General features: G+C 33.8%; 1 protein-coding gene across 1 annotated transcript in view; it reads left to right on the top strand.

Moving 5' to 3' along the window:
• Positions 1-17,903, top strand: part of LOC127721134 (uncharacterized) — a 165,536-nt gene that overhangs the window by 85,648 nt on the left and 61,985 nt on the right. The gene's annotated exons all lie outside the window — the stretch shown is intronic.

Genomic DNA, 17,903 nt, shown 5'->3' with positions numbered 1-17,903 from the left:
TGTGGCGGAGAGTAAACATGTTTGAAGGCGTCAGGCCTCCTCCTAACCTAGAACAGTGGTATAAGAGTACAAAATAAGACAATTATAAAATTCAGTTGAAAAGAGCTTAACTCATCAGATCAATACAATACAGAAAAATTTATAAAACACACAGACCGGACGTGTTTTTTTTTGCGTTTTTTTTTGCGTTTAAATGTTCGCTCTTTCTGTGTATTCTACATTGTACTTTGCAAGATTTTTAGTATTGACCATCAATATATATATATATATATATATATATATATAAGTCTAGAGATTTGCACAACGATACTAATATAAGATGGTATTATACGAAGATGTTGTTAATAAATCGTGTTGACAAATATTTCGGCTTAACAAATAGCCTTCTTCGGTGTCAATTATTTTAACAATACTGATAATATGTATAAAAATAGCTCAATAATACAGGTAAGTTTTGGTCTATTGATTTAATCCAAAATCCTGAACATCATAATATAAAACAAAACTCAATACTCAAATATACGTGACTGTGTATATTTACAACCCAAAATGAGTGAAAAATAAAACTTAATATTTTTTATTGATGCCGTTTGGATGATGTACATTTAGTTCCTTTATCCAAAAGCTTTCCCGAACCTGTCGCTGGGCATCACTCCAGTGAATGTTCTGTTCAATCACTAGGATCTTCATGCGGTTAAAGTCATCAAGTGTGTGACCAGACTGTCTGAAATGCTGAGAAACTGGGAGAAGTGGCTTCTTAGAGATATCACTCCTATGGCCATTGAGGCGTTTGTGGAAAGGCTGCTTTGACTCACCAACATATTGGAGGCCACAAACCGAACATTCTAGAATGTAAATAACATTCATACTTTTGCAGTTAACATTGCAAAATATCTTATAGTTATTTTCGGTTGCCTTACTGTGAAAAGTTGATGAGTGATGCATCTGTAGGCAGCATTTGCAGCGTTTTTCATCACACGAACGACATTCTCCAGAAGTACTTCTATTATCAGACACTTCAGCCCGCACTAGCAGGTTACGCAGACTATTGGGTTGCCTAAAAGCTATCATGGGAGGCTCGGGAAAAACTTGGATAGTTTGGAATTCTTTTCAACTGTTTTCCAATGCTCACGAATGACACCGAAGCTGTTTTTGAGAGATGGGTGGTAAGTAAGAACACATGGAGTCCTTTTATTTTTCTTTTTATATTTGTATTCTAACAGTTTACTCCTTGGAATAGTTTCCGCTTTCTGAAAGCCTTTTTGGATAGTTTTGTGTTTGTAGCCCCTTCTCTTCAAGCGGGTTTCGAGTTGACGTAGTTGTTTTTTAGTTGTTTCTGAGTTGGAACATATTCGCTTGACTCTGAGTGCCTGACTGTACGGGATGCTCTTAGTACAATGAGCAGGATGGCAACTTTTAGGGGACAGATATTGGTGAGTGTCAGTAGGCTTAGAATATAGATCAGTGGATATGATGCCATCTGTGAGCGAGCTGGAGGTATCGAGGAAGGTGATTTTGGATTTAGATTTCTCATGAGTAAATTTGATACTTGGGTGTATGTTGTTGGCATGAGTGATGACTGTATCTAAATCCTCGTCACTTTTATTCCATTTCATATCCACATCATCTATAAATCTAAACCAGGAAAGCGGTTTTTCGATGGAAGATTCAAGGAGTTGTTTTTCTAATTTGCCCATAAATATGTTGGCATATGATGGAGCCATTTTTGTGCCCATAGCAGTTCCATTAACTTGCAGATAATGGTCTCCATCAAAAGTGAAGTTGTTGTTTTTGAGTACCAGCGTGAGCATTTTGACCAGGCATTCAGTAGGTGGATATTTCACTGGTCGGGAATTCCAAACTTCTTTACATGCATCAATGCCATCTGCATGTGGAATATTCGTGTAGAGGGAGGTGACGTCCATAGAGACAAGTGTCGTGTCGGAGGGGAGTGGATTTAAGGCCTGCAATTTTCTAAGATAATCGGTAGTATCTTTGATGTGAGATGGTAAGTCCTCAACATGTTGACGAAGATGGAAGTCAACGAATTCCGATATTTTTTCCGTCGGATGACCGTTCGCTGAAACTATAGGTCTTCCTGGGTTGTTGGCCTTATGAATTTTAGGTAAAAGATAAAATCTGCCCGGTTTTGGATTTTCTGGTTTCAAATATTCTAGAGTCTTTTCATCGATGAAACCATCGTTGTGCATTTCTACCAAACTATCAGTTATTTCTCTGCTAAAAGATGTTGTAGGATCAGAGTCTAGTTTTTGGTAGAACCTTGCATCGCCAAGTTGTCGTTCAGCCTCTTGAATATAGGCAGATTTATCCATGACAACCACTGCACTGCCTTTGTCTGCAGGTTTAATGACGATATTGTCGTTAGATCGTAAGTTTTTCAGTGCAGTTCGTTCTTCATTGGTAAGATTGTCAAAAGGTTTATTGTTATTTCTAGTATTTCTAATAATGTCCGACTTAAAATTGTCAATAAATGATTCCAAGGTGGCATTTTTGCTCGGTTTAGGGATCCAAGTACTCTTTTTTATAAATTTGTAGTTGTTTTCGTCTTCTGAAATTTCTGAGTCGCTATCCGAGCCTCTGTTGTTGTTCTCCTTCGACGCGAAATATTCCTTAATGCGTAGACTTCTGGCAAAATTGTCAAGGTCTTCCGACAATTTAGTTTCATTGACAGGGACAGGTAAAGGACAGAAATTTAAGCCTCTCGAGAGAAGAGATGTTTCAGCTTCCGTTAACTGGTGTTTGGAAAGATTGACCACAATGTTGGAGGGCGAATCAGTCTCTAGTGACCTACGTTTAAAGCGCCTTACTCGTTTTCTCTTTTTTTCAGATGGTAAAGAAGGATTGATATGATCGATGCCATCCCTACGGAATTTTCTTTTCTGCCTTTCACTCAAATTTTGAGATTGTATGGTTGTTATGTCTTTAAGGCGAGCACTGATAGCATCACAATTGTCAGATGTGAGATCTTTTTTGCAGCTATTTGAAAGGGTGTTAAATTCGCCAGTAAGAGTTTTCAGATATTCTTCGCAGTGTTGTTTGAGGAGGACCATTAACCGCTTGGAACAATGGTAGAGGGTTTGATCCCATTGATCTCACATCTGACAATTGTGATGCTATCAGTGCTCGCCTTAAAGACATAACAACCATACAATCTCAAAATTTGAGTGAAAGGCAGAAAAGAAAATTCCGTAGGGATGGCATCGATCATATCAATCCTTCTTTACCATCTGAAAAAAAGAGAAAACGAGTAAGGCGCTTTAAACGTAGGTCACTAGAGACTGATTCGCCCTCCAACATTGTGGTCAATCTTTCCAAACACCAGTTAACGGAAGCTGAAACATCTCTTCTCTCGAGAGGCTTAAATTTCTGTCCTTTACCTGCCCCTGTCAATGAAACTAAATTGTCGGAAGACCTTGACAATTTTGCCAGAAGTCTACGCATTAAGGAATATTTCGCGTCGAAGGAGAACAACAACAGAGGCTCGGATAGCGACTCAGAAATTTCAGAAGACGAAAACAACTACAAATTTATAAAAAAGAGTACTTGGATCCCTAAACCGAGCAAAAATGCCACCTTGGAATCATTTATTGACAATTTTAAGTCGGACATTATTAGAAATACTAGAAATAACAATAAACCTTTTGACAATCTTACCAATGAAGAACGAACTGCACTGAAAAACTTACGATCTAACGACAATATCGTCATTAAACCTGCAGACAAAGGCAGTGCAGTGGTTGTCATGGATAAATCTGCCTATATTCAAGAGGCTGAACGACAACTTGGCGATGCAAGGTTCTACCAAAAACTAGACTCTGATCCTACAACATCTTTTAGCAGAGAAATAACTGATAGTTTGGTAGAAATGCACAACGATGGTTTCATCGATGAAAAGACTCTAGAATATTTGAAACCAGAAAATCCAAAACCGGGCAGATTTTATCTTTTACCTAAAATTCATAAGGCCAACAACCCAGGAAGACCTATATTTTCAGCGAACGGTCATCCGACGGAAAAAATATCGGAATTCGTTGACTTCCATCTTCGTCAACATGTTGAGGACTTACCATCTCACACCAAAGATACTACCGATTATCTTAGAAAATTGCAGGCCTTAAATCCACTCCCCTCCGACACGACACTTGTCTCTATGGACGTCACCTCCCTCTACACGAATATTCCACATGCAGATGGCATTGATGCATGTAAAGAAGTTTGGAATTCCCGACCAGTGAAATATCCACCTACTGAATGCCTGGTCAAAATGCTCACGCTGGTACTCAAAAACAACAACTTCACTTTTGATGGAGACCATTATCTGCAAGTTAATGGAACTGCTATGGGCACCAAAATGGCTCCATCATATGCCAACATATTTATGGGCAAATTAGAAAAACAACTCCTTGAATCTTCCATCGAAAAACCGCTTTCCTGGTTTAGATTTATAGATGATGTGGATATGAAATGGAATAAAAGTGACGAGGATTTAGATACATTCATCACTCATGCCAACAACATACACCCAAGTATCAAATTTACTCATGAGAAATCTAAATCCAAAATCACCTTCCTCGATACCTCCAGCTCGCTCACAGATGGCATCATATCCACTGATCTATATTCTAAGCCTACTGACACTCACCAATATCTGTCCCCTAAAAGTTGCCATCCTGCTCATTGTACTAAGAGCATCCCGTACAGTCAGGCACTCAGAGTCAAGCGAATATGTTCCAACTCAGAAACAACTAAAAAACAACTACGTCAACTCGAAACCCGCTTGAAGAGAAGGGGCTACAAACACAAAACTATCCAAAAAGGCTTTCAGAAAGCGGAAACTATTCCAAGGAGTAAACTGTTAGAATACAAATATAAAAAGAAAAATAAAAGGACTCCATGTGTTCTTACTTACCACCCATCTCTCAAAAACAGCTTCGGTGTCATTCGTGAGCATTGGAAAACAGTTGAAAAGAATTCCAAACTATCCAAGATTTTTCCCGAGCCTCCCATGATAGCTTTTAGGCAACCCAATAGTCTGCGTAACCTGCTAGTGCGGGCTGAAGTGTCTGATAATAGAAGTACTTCTGGAGAATGTCGTTCGTGTGATGAAAAACGCTGCAAATGCTGCCTACAGATGCATCACTCATCAACTTTTCACAGTAAGGCAACCGAAAATAACTATAAGATATTTTGCAATGTTAACTGCAAAAGTATGAATGTTATTTACATTCTAGAATGTTCGGTTTGTGGCCTCCAATATGTTGGTGAGTCAAAGCAGCCTTTCCACAAACGCCTCAATGGCCATAGGAGTGATATCTCTAAGAAGCCACTTCTCCCAGTTTCTCAGCATTTCAGACAGTCTGGTCACACACTTGATGACTTTAACCGCATGAAGATCCTAGTGATTGAACAGAACATTCACTGGAGTGATGCCCAGCGACAGGTTCGGGAAAGCTTTTGGATAAAGGAACTAAATGTACATCATCCAAACGGCATCAATAAAAAATATTAAGTTTTATTTTTCACTCATTTTGGGTTGTAAATATACACAGTCACGTATATTTGAGTATTGAGTTTTGTTTTATATTATGATGTTCAGGATTTTGGATTAAATCAATAGACCAAAACTTACCTGTATTATTGAGCTATTTTTATACATATTATCAGTATTGTTAAAATAATTGACACCGAAGAAGGCTATTTGTTAAGCCGAAATATTTGTCAACACGATTTATTAACAACATCTTCGTATAATACCATCTTATATTAGTATCGTTGTGCAAATCTCTAGACTTATATAATTTTTTCCTTATCTGCACAGTATCGTCTATTCTAGACGATCCGGTACATAGTAGATTTGCTGGTTGGTCCTTTTTATAGACTTCTATATATATATATATATATATATGAATAGATACATAGCGTCCATATACCCAATTACCCTTTGCATCACGTGATTTTAATAGTCAATTGAAAAGAAGAATTCTACACCATATGTATGATTACTTGTTGTTTTTGCAAGTCATAATTGCGTTCTTAGTGGGTAATATAGAATGAATACGTTCAGTTGATTAAAAATGTAATAACAATGAGTCAATTTTGAAGATTTGCCAACTTCGTCAACCGGTCTTATGGCAAAAAAATTACTCGACCGTTGAAGATATGGGGATATCATTAACAGAGAACGGAAATTGTCTACTTCAAAACCCCGTTATGGCGTTTTTTGAACGTGTAAAGAACTTGGCACTAACTCAATTTGTTAAATTGTTTAATTAAACGTTTCCATACCGCCAATGAAGGTGACCATATGTGTGTCAAATACACTTCGACATTAAAACATTGGGGAAGATGTATTTAGTATGAGTAATTTTAAGTATTCCGTGCTCATGACCAACACTCGGTGTCCTTTTATATTGCTTTGTATTAGCAATTATGAAGAACAGACTTAAAATACATTTGTTTGTAAACCAGAGCTACCTATATTACTCTACAACAGCGTATGCAAACTGAATTCGTACATCTGACTATCTATCAAGATTGACTGTTGTCATAACTTTACAAGTTCCACATCATTAATTGTGGGTGATCGCCTACCAGTTTCTTTACTCATTAATTTCATTTCAACAAATTATCATTCCAGTTTTTATGAACTACATTGTTTACTAACCAGTCAACTCTTAGGTTGCAAAGATGAACTCTGCCCAGTGTTCGATTCCGATCTTAACTGACAAGGGTTGACAGTTTCCTTGTCGAAGACATTGGTGGTGTTCTACGGTACTCCGAATTCCTCAATCAATAAAAGGCGTTAAACACAAATAGTATGTATACATTTCAAAACTGTCCATACGACAATTCGCAATGTCGTTCTCATATTGATGTATTTGTAACATGTACTCTAGACCCAAGATATCCATACCGCCCTTCTGACATTGTTATCAGCAATTGCTGATGACCGTGACAAAGATTTTTACTTATTGTGTTTCGAATAATGCATTCATAGTTTTATAGCTTTTGCCACTTGCTATTGTTGCAAATTTGATATTTTTTTTTAATTTGGTTGTTTTATTTTGAACGGTTAAGAATTTGACACTCTGATACAAGTTCTTGTCATATGTATTTTGCATTTATCTTTCTTTTGCGTTGTACTGTGATTTTGACGTACACTCCATCTATTTTTTCACTTCTTTTTTTTTATGACAAAAACCCATAGATAGTAGTTTCTTCATCGGTCAATAACATCATATGAATTTGGCATTGATGGAGAAAATACAAAATGGCGAAATGGAAACATGGAAAGCTCCTTATATTTCAAATCAGAGAAAATACACAATCTGAACAAGCAATAAGCACTATATCAGATATTACATCACGACATTCCATATAATTTTTCACATTTGCAATTGATTCCGATATATATACGTGTGATCATGGTAGATATAACCGAAACAAAGGATTGTTGGGTGTTAATAATTGTGTGTCATAGTTTTAAATAAAAGACAATAACCATGAAGTACCTGTTAGTACAATCGTTCTAATCAATTTGATGGCTTTGAAACTGTCTACTAAGTCCCATACTTGATATTGTCAGAAAGTTGAATTTCCATTTTCTGGAAAGAAGATTTTCCAATGACTGAAATTGATATCATAACAACTAGTTTTTGATTAATTGTCGAATTTATTCTCTTCCTGAACTAGCACAAACTATATGTTAAAAGGATATGACAACAATCAATTTCAATTGTAGTTTTTCCGAGGGTTTAAGCTACTATAAATTATTTTTTTGTTAATTGATCAAATAGTTCATAAAATAAAAAAAAAATATATACCTTTCCCAAGATAAAAGGTTCAGCTTGAAAGATATATAATACTAAAGTCATAAAATTTAAAGAATACCAAGGACTAACAAATACTAAGCAATGCATAGCTGTAGTTTCATTTGTTTTGTTGAATTAAAAAGTGCAAGTATGTCGAGTTAAATCGTTTTGCTGGTAATTGCCTGTTCATATGTAAGGATTGCATCAAAGCTCTCGTGGAAGCGTGTTTGACTCAAGTGCGAGAGATCGTTGGTCCGATCCATGGCTGGTTTAGATCAAAGATTTGAGAATTGGTATTTACTGATTCTGCGCTTAGCACATGGTATTTATGGGTTAGGACAATGACTTGTCAGTTTAGAGGCCATAAATGTGTTCGGTAAGGTGTCATGTTTTTAAATGGACTTGTCCTTTGTGCACTAGCGAGTTGAAATTTGTCTCACAGTGTCGGTCTGGTACAATGTAAAAAAGTATAACAAAGATACCAGGGAAAAGTCAAAAAAGAAAGTCCATAAAACTGACAAAATCAGACGCTATCAATCAACAAAACAAGTGAAAAACAAGTGCCATATTCCTGACATGGTACAGTCATTTCCCGAAGAAAATGGTGGGTTACACCTGGTTTAATAGCAAGCTATACTTCCCACTTGTTGTTTATAGTTCATAGCAATGTCCATTTTGTCTTTTTTTGTTAGTTAATCTACTGTGTATCGTCACGATTTGATGGTCAAGTAATTTTTTACTGATTTTTACAAGTGCTGTTCAGGTGATGGAGAGGATAGAGCGACAACAAACATAACCTTAGTTGCTTAAATCCACTAGTTGGACTCCGTTGGATAGTTTTCCCATTTGCAATCATACTTCATCTCCTTACTTTATATTAATATCCATTTCACATCAACAGGGTCGCCCTCTGAATATTTTTTTTTCAAATAAATTTCAATAAGCTCTTGTAATTCATACTATAAACAGGGAAACTTGAGAGAATAACAATTCCGAAATAGCATAAGTGGCATCCAACCCAACCCTCGGAATAGCGTTTGCGTTGACAGAATAAGTATGTTTTTAAAGTGATAACTTATTATTTGCATGCATAAAAAAGACGTTGGGTATACGTGAATGCAGAACTTTAAAGAAAACAAACAATTGGAAATAAATTGTTTAACAAAGCGTTTGTTGTGTTAATTCTTGTGATTAATTTACCTTTGACTGCATGCCATTGGAGGATGATGCTTAACATCATATTTTTATTGGTATACTTTTAATTAAAATCATTAAATTGACATTTGTCTAAAATAACATCAGACACAAACAACCATGTAAATGCTTAACTTTCAATATTTATGGTTTAGAACATTAAATTTCACATCATATACAGATTTGTCTTAATTGACAGCTAGCAAAATGTATTATCAGTACTGAAATTACTGTGACTATATCAATTATTTTGCAAGATTTTTACATTGGCTAAGATTAAAATTGTCATTTAATTTTAAAATGATTTGCTAACTGTAATACATTTTAATGATATGTTCACGATCGAATTTTTCTTCGTTTGACTTCCTTAACTTGGAAAGGGAGACCGGAAGTGAAAAAACAAATGCTTTCATAAACATATTTTGACATAGAAGTTCTTGTCATTGAGATAATTCCTGCGCTGAAATATAATATATTGGTCATGATATACATTATCTGTTAGATATCAATGCATTTATACATAATGCAATTATATGTAAGTTTTCTAATGCAGATTCAAAGATGCTTACATGTTTAATAAAGTCTTTATATTACATCTTTCAAGATAGCATGTCAAGTTATATGCAAAACTGCCTATTATTTGTGATGCTGTTATCAAATTATCACTTGTAAGATTTTTTACCAGTTTTCTCTGGCTATATTCTGTAGATGAAAGGCGCACATATGGTACATTTAATTAGTGTATGTACAACCAGTGTGTCGACTCCAATCATTGTGAATGTTTCATCTCCGACGGTATCACCAACCCAGTAGAAAGCGTTCGGGTATCGACATGGAAAACAATATTTAATGCATTAAGAATAACATGACAAAAAATAGATCATTTGAAGAGTTAAGGTTTTTGTCTATTTCAACACACAGCTAGCTTGTTTTTATTTCTGAATCAGTTTTTGGAATCTTTTTATTTCAAAGAGGTTCATTTTCAAAAGTGATGTGGCCTTCATATTGGTTTTAACAAATACCTACTTGGGGGTTTTTATAGACAAAAACGTTCGTTTGACACTTACTTTGGGATTTCAAAGAGGTTCATTTTCAAAAATGATGTGGCCTTTATATTGGTTTAACAAATACCTACTTAGGGGTTTTTATAGACAAAACGTGCGTTTGACACTCTTTTTGGGTTTTTAGAATCATCTTTACTAGGTACATTCGCGACAAATAGTTAAGTAATGTTATTTTATTGTACAGCAATACCGTTTAAGGTCAACTTTGGATTTTCAACTACAGTTATGATATATTTATTTAACTCACAAATCCAAATCTTAGTCATTTAAAACTTATTTCAAGTTTTCTAAATTAAATTTCCTACGAGCTGTTCTTTTATCGGATGGTTCCATCGGTTACTGACAATCCACCAGTAACTAGTTCGACCAAGTTGTAGTTAAACAACCTTACTTTTGTTTCATAAGACAGGCATCTATTGAATAATTTTCACTAGGTTCGCTGAAAATTTGAATGCATAAAGCTTTTGTAAACAAAAATCACAAAATGTCGTTTCTCTAGATAGATCTAATATCGCCGGCGGTTATCAATAGGTTTAGGATTTAAAGTGAAAGGACATGATTTTATATCACTTTTATATCCATATGTATATTGTTTACAACAATGTCAATATTCACAAGAAGCATATAGATATCATTAATATCCTAAATAAAAAAGAAGCAACAGTAGTTTTTGTCTTGAATTTGATTGTGTATATTAATTTATAATGTTTTTTTTAATTTATAATGTCACATATTTCTTTGAAATTCACTGTTTACAAGTTTTAATTTTGTAAATTGGTGTAATTTGTACGCCTTGTTTTTTTAGAAATTTCAAATTATTGCCACGAATTTTTGGTTCTTGATTAAGGCACTGTAGTTGCTGTGACATTTTATATGATTGGATTTTCAGGCTTTTTGACACAGCCTGCGGCAGGTAGCCTACACAACCTATAATTGCATAAATTGAGCAATTTTTGTTGGACGAACAACAACAACGTCCACATTAGACTTATCAATTGCGCTCGAATCCACACAGTTCGATAACCAAATCAAAAACAAAATTGAACATATTGAAGACAATCAAAAACCGACCATTCGACCGAAAAAAATGTGATGAATACATCCAATCAATCGAGGGCCATCTATGAATGGCGGTAAACAAAACCCTAGTGTTTCAAATATTTCAAACTTAATGTCTACAGAAAATGACCGTATTGTTGATATTGCATTTGAACACGGAAGTTCTGACTACTAGACTTGTGATATCATCTGGAACAAAACGTCAAGCAGAAGCGGCATCGACCCAGTGGTTTTAAAAAAATTATAAAAGACGCAAGTTTATCCGGACGCTTCAAAGCAGTTAATATTGTGTATTCAACATCAAAAATAGGACGGATAAAACTTGATTTAGAATGAAAAAAATATATTTTGAAAGCTACTTTCACGGGGTAGAAGTGCAAAGATAAAATTCATCAATGATAAATTAGATAAACGTTCATTGGATTTCCTTACTTGAATGTAGTTTTTACCGTAATATGTTGATAGATCTGTTATATCTATTCTAGGATATATTTTAACAAGCAATCGCGATTTCACTAGACGCAATAACAATTACAAAAGTGCACCAATTCATGACACAAATTCTTTACACTCAACTTTTATAACGAACAGAAATGGAACAGATCCTTTATTACTATTCCTAACCTCGAATTTACAAGGAGGCCACACGCATATAACACTGTAAGCGGAAACCAGTTCCCAGCATCGCCATTATTTGCTAAAAATCTATCAAATACTAAGTTGTCATATAAAGAAACATCTCAACGAAAATATTCATTCAAATAAAAAGTGGTTTGAAGATCGGATTTTAGATACGCTCATTGTCTTCTTATTATGGGACTAAACATTATCTTTTAGAACAAACCAACACAAACAAGTTATTTCTTTACAAACTACAGGCTATGACATTTCATAGAATGGACGAGCGATGTTTATGAAATCTAAGTAAGGTACATTTAACCTCGATAAGTGTCATACGCAACTGTAGATGTTCTATTTTAGATTCGTGTAAAACTTGTTTAGACGCGATTACAGTATCAAATAGAAAATGATGCAAAGTCTAATATAACTATTTTTTAAAATAAGGTGCGTTATCGAAATGATGTTTAGCTAACATTGCATGTAGTGTCATATGTTGGTAACATTGCATGTAGTGTCATATGTTGGTAACAACTAAATACGAAAACAATATTATTTCTTACCCCGAAATATACTTCAACTGATTTTCAATCAATGAAACTAGTCTTTATGTTCGAATTCAGTTGTATCGTGTTATATCCTTCACACTATATTTTTGATTACATGAGCTTGTGAAAGACGATATCGTGTGTAGGCTTGGTGAGAGAGGCTTACCTTTGTTCCAAGTATGTTGACATCTCAGTAACCATCATCCCCTAATTAGTCCTTCTAGGTTTTGAGGCAAAACGACTTAATGTGTTCACTTTATAAGTGTTCGTGGTAGTCATCAGGGCATGAAACAGATAGCTACAACCATCTACAAACCGGAGGGCCACGTAAAGTAGTCATCCTATTGGTGGACAGTCGAATGTGTATTCACACTTTTTTAACACTAGGGCTTATTCGGATATCATATACGATCACACGATACGCAAACAAATCTTTGACACCCTCCAAAGTGTCAACGACGTATTACATAGGAATAAAAGACTGGGGATAATAAGATGTATCTTGAAGCTATTATTACATGTATAAGGCAAGCAACTAAAATTCTATTCCTGATGATTACATGTATGAGTAGGTCAGGCGACGCAACATCATACTTTAAATAGTCTTTATAACATTAAAAATTTAAATGTAAACATTTTGACTTCTTCTCAAACCAATTTAGAAAAAAAAATTCTTTAATCATTTTAAGTGCCTTATATCACCAACATTGGGCAAAAAATAAACTTTAATGAGATACATGAGACCCATTTTGTTACCTCACGGCTATTTACAATATCATATGCCAAAGTATTGTATTGCCGCTGTCTCCCTGACGTTAACCATATTCCTTCATAATGTTTAAAATTATTGCTCTGGTTGACATATACCACAGAGTCCACCTTTGTTTTATTCATATTCAAATAAATTGCATTATCATTTGACATTTCTTCAATTGTAAACCTAAAAAATGATAAATGGACATCATTTTCAATAAAACAAACCTGACCTTCAAAAATGCTCATACTTCCTTCCTTAGATATTATGGGTGATTGTGTGGCGTAAGTATTTTTTTCCTATTACTAAGTGGTCTTTCGGTTAAAACTAAAACCTACAGGAAATTAGTTGTGAAACTGAATACGTTTACAGTTTTGTGTTTGCAAAATGTTTTCAAAGATTATTACATATTGTTCAATATTTGGGATACTTAATAGCTTGGATACATATTCAACAAAGGGTAGGTTACTTTTTTTTACTCTTAACATTTAGAATTGGAATAAATAAAGAATCAGTGGATAAATACTCATTAACAGAGTTCTCAAAATGTAATGCAGAAAGTTTTTAAAAATGACATAAATATAATAATAATTTTCAGTATTGTCAAATGTAATTCCATCGAGACGATCTTTCGATCATTAGGGTTTGGACACAGGTTTCCATATCAACTGAGGTAACTTGGTTTTTGGTTTTCCTTGGTTTGTTTATGACAAAGTAAAATATTTCAACTCGTATTGGAAGTTTAAATATTGTTTATAGATGTATAGATATTATTTTCATGATATTAGTACATGTAGTAAGTCAATAAAAATAGAGTATGATTAAATTCGGTATCCTTCTATTCTTGTGGGCGATCGGCAATTGTACAATTTGTTTGAGATTTGTTTGAGATTTTTTTTTTTTGTGTTTTGCCATATATTATTAAAGAAGAGGGACGAAAGATACCAGAGGGACAGTCAAACTCATAGATCGAAAACAAACTGACAACGCCATGGCCAAAAATAAAAAGACAAACAGATAAATAATAGTACAGATGACACAACATAGAAAACTAAAGACTAAGCAACACGAACCCCACCAAAAACTGGGGGTGATCTCAGGTGCTCCGGAAGGCTAAGCAGATCCTGTTCCACATGTGGCACCCGTCGTGATGCTTATGTGATTACAAATCAGGTAAGTAGTCTAATTCGGTAGGTCATTCGTGAAAAGGGAAGGGTATTGTAGTTACGAAACAAGGAACATATCCAATATCATCTGTGAAACGGTTATTCCATAACTGTCAACTATTCAATGAAGTCTTCAGCGGTTATTTTGATTTAAACATCAACTGAAAAATCTGAACCTTAAATCGTTAAGACTTGATAAGAGTTAAAGATGTTTTTTTCAGATATTTTTCTTGTTAATTCAGTTTTGTTCAGACGTTTCGCTTACAGTTGATACAGTACTGGTCAGTAGATTTCAGACAATTCAATGTAGTGTTATTTTGAACATGTAAATAACATCTACTGAACAGTATGAACATAGACTGAACAGTTCTTTATTGACTGCAAGCGAATCGTATGCATGTTACTGAATTTACAGCGGTTAATTATTCGGACAATTAAATAAAAGACTGGAGAATGGTTAGTAAATTTTAGTGCAGTCTTCGAATAGCTGTTTAGATCAAACTGATCGTTTTAGTTCACAATCGGTTTACTAGTGACATATATGAACCTATATCTGAAGTTTTAATATCGAACACATTAGCTGTAAAAGAAACATAACGCATATATACTTAATGAATACTAAGTCTGAATTGAGAACAAAATACTGTATGATGATCTATGCTAATAATGTTCATGTGATTTTTGTATTATATAGCTATTAAAGCAATAACGTTTTCAAACTTTGGAATGCTATTTTATATGCTCTTGATTTACCCGAAGAATACTACATTTGTAAAACCTGCAATATTTCAATACATATATATAAGATACCAGCACAAGCTTTAGCATCCGTTTGTTATTCCTACATTTTTGTCCCAATTTATTTTAGGGTTTTATCTCAACGAATCATGGACTTTGCAACGGGTTGGGTATCGTTTGTTTGAGGAATGCGCACAGTACCTCCAGTTTTAACTACTATTATGCTTCAATAAATCGAATAGATACTCAATTTGAAAAAAAACACAAGTTTAAAAACGTAAACTTATTATTTATTTAATGATTCGACTGAAAGCAAATAAGATATTTAACATTGAAGGAAAAAGAAAATTGAGGAATCCTTACGTATGTGGATCATGTGGCTAGTGGTATGTCTAGCCTGGTTCGTTAAAAAATTTCTGATTTACTTTTGAAAACTACCAATGTTAGAAAAGACTGATTAATACGCAGTAAATAATATTAATTATTCCACCCTTTTACGTAGCCTTATTACATTAAAAGGATGGTACATGTATATATTAAAATCACAGTTTATCTTCTTCGATGCAAAATGTTGGTTTTAGAGATAAAAATTGGTTCAGACCATTATTTCAACAATGGTCTATATTTTCTTTGTCTTATCTCTAAATAACCTAGTTCAATATATTTTTAGTTATAAGCAAACAACTTTTTTGAAAATTATAATACACATTTCTAAGACTTACGTAAAGAAATTCAAAATATCCGTAAACTTCTAGTAAGTAATCATATCTGCAATTGTAACTTTGTTTCTTTTTATATATGTTTTCTAAATATTCCTTTTTATGTTTGCCTATAGTTTGCACTTTGTAAATACAGCTGATTCACAAACAACGCCTCTTTTAGGGAGATATTTAATATTGACAGATATTGATAGAGATTTGTTTACCCTCTGGTTCCCAGAGATACAACTTGGGAATTTTACCAGTACAAATACGGTTGGGAACTCAGCGTAAAGGATGGGGTAGTACAAAATTTTAGTTTGATTTTAAAGTCTTAGAATGTCAAGGCATATACATGTTGAAAATATGCAGCACAACCCTATGTATTGACCAAAAAATAGTAATGCATATGAACATTTTATTCCAGAATATGATTTTTAACGAAACTTCATAGTAAATGTGGCACAGTTTTAGCCGTAAAAGGAGTTCCTATGGTAAATTGCGTTGTTAATATTTACAGAAGTGCAACCTTTTATATTTGGCACAGGTTTTTGTTTACATCTTTCTTTGTAATTGATAACAATTTGTTTATCTTTCTTATGAATATCTCTAGGTTTCATGTTTCTCTCCTTTACACTGATTTTATGTACCTATTTTTACAAAGTTATAGCCATTGTAATGCATAAATCTATTTTTTTCAGGAGAAAATTGCATTTCTATTAGACAAAAGCACGATGGTCAGCTCGAATGTAGTAAATCTGCAGTTGTATGCATTGAACAGATTTGGTTTGACAAGAATCAAACATGTGATCGATCTTCAACAAGTCTTTCATTTCGACGAAATTTGAAAATAACATGTTATGACCGTTCTCATTGTATTGTAACAAACAATCGAAATTACCGATACTATATTTACATGAACATACTATTTCAGTGTAAACGTAAGCAATTTTACATTTTAACGTTCTTTTTTGGTTAACGCAATAGACATCAATAGCACCGAATCCCTTTCTATGAGGATTTTCACATTATTCAGTATTTATGCTTTTTAGAAAGTATGTAATGCATTTAACTTTCTCGCACAAGTGATATTAAAGGTCAATCGTAAAACAGGTTTGAATGCATACATTAATTCGCAGTTTAATTATATATAACAATGTGATTCCAACACAATTATACCATTCAGTTTGTCATTTTCTGTGAAGCACTTTTCTTAAAACATATTGTCTTATCTGTAAAGATGAAGTTTAGAAATACAACAAATATTATCACCAATGCATTTATCAAGGGAGGCCAGAATTTGTAAGGAACAATCTTTTTTAATAGACGCTAAATTTTGAAATACGTAAAAAAAGGAGGTTTACTTTTGTTTTTGTTGGTGTTTTCATACAATTCTTGGTGTAAATTACGCATATAATTTTGCGGATGTTCTTTCCTCATTCCCCTTTTTAAGAAAGAATAATATCCTCCCGACAAACATATGATATCCAACTCAATACAAAATTTATGACCCTATTTTTTTCAGAAAATAGTACGTTTGCATTTTATGCTTTTTAGAAAGTATGTAATGCATTTAACTTTCTCGCACAAGTGATATTGAAGGTCAATCGTAAAACAAGTTTGAATGAATACATTAATTCGCAGTTTAATTATATATAACAATGTGGTTCATACACCAAATATTTTAGGTTGAATAACAATGAGTGATTCGTCTACTAAGGTGATGTTATTTTCATATTTATGTATTTACCTTGCGAATATATTGCACTTAAAATTAATAATAATCCGAGATAGGACTCTCTATTTCGTAGAAGTGAGCTTACTTTGTACAGGTGACAGGTTTGACAAAATTAACAGTTATTGACAAGTTGAATTCAAAGCTAGATTTAGCGATGCTGAAAATATCACTTTAGCTTGTTATATAACATAAATATTGATATTAAGATTTTTGGGGGTTTTGAATGAACCATTGGAACATAAACACGATTTAGGAAATAATGCGTTGTAATAAAAATGTAAATTCTCCTGCTTTGCTTGTACTCTTTTTCAGTTATGTATAATATGATTAAAAATCCCCGTCATTTTGGGTGAAATGGCAGATTCTTAGCCGTTCAGGCATCTTTTTAAAAAAGTTGACCTCAGCATACATACTTTTATGGGATAACCTGGTCTTTAGACTCCATATGTTATGCCGTAATAATGATCTGATATACTGTCAAGGATCTCCGACAT

The sequence above is a fragment of the Mytilus californianus genome, unplaced genomic scaffold (genome assembly GCF_021869535.1).
Source record: "Mytilus californianus isolate M0D057914Y unplaced genomic scaffold, xbMytCali1.0.p SCAF_12, whole genome shotgun sequence".
Lineage (NCBI taxonomy): Eukaryota > Metazoa > Mollusca > Bivalvia > Mytilida > Mytilidae > Mytilus > Mytilus californianus.
This window is presented reverse-complemented; position numbering and strand designations above follow the sequence as displayed.